Source organism: Octopus bimaculoides, chromosome 27, assembly GCF_001194135.2.
Source record: "Octopus bimaculoides isolate UCB-OBI-ISO-001 chromosome 27, ASM119413v2, whole genome shotgun sequence".
Lineage (NCBI taxonomy): Eukaryota > Metazoa > Mollusca > Cephalopoda > Octopoda > Octopodidae > Octopus > Octopus bimaculoides.
The window spans coordinates 3,048,879-3,051,919 of NC_069007.1; positions in this window are offsets into that span (position 1 = coordinate 3,048,879).

A 3,041-nucleotide genomic window follows, 5' to 3' on the forward strand; every position below is an offset into this window, starting at 1 on the left:
ATACAAAAAATAACAACAGACGAGGACAGGTGGTGTAAATAACAAAAGTATATATCAGTATGACGCTCGGGAATACGGAAAGTCTTTGACGTTTCGAGCTACGCTCTTCAACAGAAAGAATACGGAGACAAGGAGAAAAACACGGAGAAAAAAAAATTGAATAGTGTTCAGTAAAAAAGGATGATAAAGGAGGTTTACAAAAGTGGAAAAGTTCAAAAGTTTTTTAGACGTCGTGATATATTGAAGCGATTTCCAATCAGAAGATGGGTCCAGTGTAATCTGTGGGTAGGAGAGGTGCAGCCGGAGGGTATAAAGTTCAGAATCAAACGTACGTTTTAAAGTACGTAATACATATCTTTGCGTAAATATGTGTATGTGCACGTGCGTGTGTGTGCGAGATATTTCTATAAAAAACTGTGCGAGAGATTACAAAAGAAAAGAAAGACCTGGAGATATGAAGGGAGAACATAAGGTTATAATACATAGATTTCTACGTTATTATTATTACTATTATAATTATTATTAAAGGCGGCGTGTTGGCAGAGTCGTTAGCACGCCGGGGTAAACGCTTAACGGTACTTCGCTCGTCGCTAAGTTCTGAGTTCAAATTCCGCCGAAGTCGATTTTGTTTTTCATCCTTTCGGGGTCGATAAATTAAGTACATGTTGAGTACTGAGGTCGATATAATTGAGTTACTCCTCTCCAAAATTTCAGGCCTTGTGCCTGTCGTAGAAAGGATTTTTTTCCCCCTTTTTATTACGGGTTTTGTGGGACCCCCTGGAGTCTTGCATGCACAGCGGGCACACAACCTACAGCCTACGGTTAGCCATTCTTTTCAGCTCTCTAATACTTCCCTAATTATTCTGGTCGTTCCAAGGAGGCAAACCTTTTGTAACAGTTCTACATGGAACTCTATTCCGATTTCCTTTATATTCCTCTTGATTCCTTCTGATACTGTTCCCAAAGACACAACAATAATTGGTACTGTCTTCACTTTCTTCATTTTCCATAGCCAAGCTATTTCACACTTCAGAGGATTGTATCTATCTATCTTGTCCACCACCACTAGGTACGGTCTGTTATGCTCTAGCACCTGATCTGTTTGGATTGGTTAAATCCCAGAGGATTTTGCTAATCTCCAACTCTGCCATTCTCTTCGGTTTGTGCTCATACCACATCTTGTCCCTCTCTAGCCCCCACTTTTTACACATTTCCCAATGTAGTACTTTCGCTACCTGGTCCTGTCGCCACAACGTGTAGTGGCTTTGGGCTAGTCTAAGACATTCGTTCGTGACATGGGCAATGGTTTCATCCACTCTACTGCAGATGCGGCACAGCAGAGACATTTGCTCGTTCCTAAGGTTGACCCTCCAGTTCGTGGCCAAAGGTCGGTCTTGCTGTGGACACGGTCGGCTTTATTCGAGAAGAATATGAGTCGGTTGCAGGGGCGAAAATCAAGCCGAGAAGGCGGTGGGCTTGTGACCGGGCATCTGGAGAGGCAGGTCGATGTCGTCAGAGGGCTTTGTCGGACGCTGGACCAACGGACCAGTTAAACAGCTCGGGATCTGGTTCGGTTCCTCCAGGTGGATAAGAACTAGGACGAGGTGACGAACAGGGCGGCCAGTCTTACCTAGAAATGAGCTGAGAGGAAACTGTCCTTGAAAGGTCGGGCAGAGGCGGATCTGAAATAGAAATTCTCCCAGGACATTGGAGAGTTTAGTAAGTACCCAGCCACCCAACAAAAAAAAAACCTTTCTAGGAAAACCCTTCTCCACTCCCCCATCGATCAAACAGATGACTGTGTTAACAGTCATCTCTGAAAACCAAAAGTACGTAGCTCCATTTTTTTTTTTTCATGGCTTCAATGCGTTTGATCCTAATTTTACTCAATCAGATCAGAAAAAAATTATCAACAAACTAATAAACAACAGCCGACTGCATTTTATCTTGACGTCAAAAATTCATAACTTATAATTCATAAATCTCATTTAAAATCATGAAGAGAACGTTGCAGTAGAATTATTAGAAATTCTGGTCAATGAACAGACGGTGATTTTCTCAAAATAAAAGTCACGGTATAAGACTATCATCGTCAACGAGATAAGAAAAACACAAAGCAATTACGAAGTACTTGCATAGAAAGCGACCATCATCATCATCATTCTTGTTATTAAAGCGGCGAGCTGGCAGAATCGTTGGCACTCCGGATGGAATGCTTAACGGTATTTCGCCCGACTTTGTTTTGGGTTCAAATTCCGTCTCGGTCGACTTTACCTTTCATCCTTTCAGGGTCGATAAAATAAGTACCAGTTACGCACTGGAGTCGATGTAACCGACTAGCGCCATCCCCAAAATTTTAGGACTTGTACCTTTAGTAGAAAGAGTTATTATCATTATTATTAGTAGTAGTAGTAGTAGTTTTTCAGTCTGCGTTGTCAGAGCAAAGGCCCGTGCGCTAAAACATGAGGGGACTAAAGCCGTCCGATGGGTCCGAACGGGGGAAACACGACGTGGCAACAAAACCACGATCGAGTCTTTGACGGATCTGGACGGGCGCGTGCTACATGGTTCTGAGCAGGTGTGTACGGTTGAATAAGGGTCGTTTAAGGACGTCGAACGAAATACCCATGTTTCCAGAGGTGAATTATTAAAACCCCAAAGAATTCCTCTCAACACATGGCTATGATGCTCCCCCACCACTTCTGCTTATGATCAGAGATGCACATATCGTCAGCCACTAAGAGACATGCTCAACTGGTTAAGGTCAAACAACTGACAAACAAATCTATGGTATTGAGCAGAATATTTGCTCTATCCCATCTTTTATACCAGGACAAAACAATGTACACGATAACACTTCCAATCAATTAAGATCAGAAGCCATGAGAGCCACTGCCTGGTACTGCATCAGGGCATTTTTTATTATTATTATTATTATTATTATTATCATTACCTTTGCACAGCTTCTAACGCTGGAGATGTACTACAGTGTCAGCTGTTCACTACCAGTGAACTAAGGTAACACCTCTTATTTTTCAAGC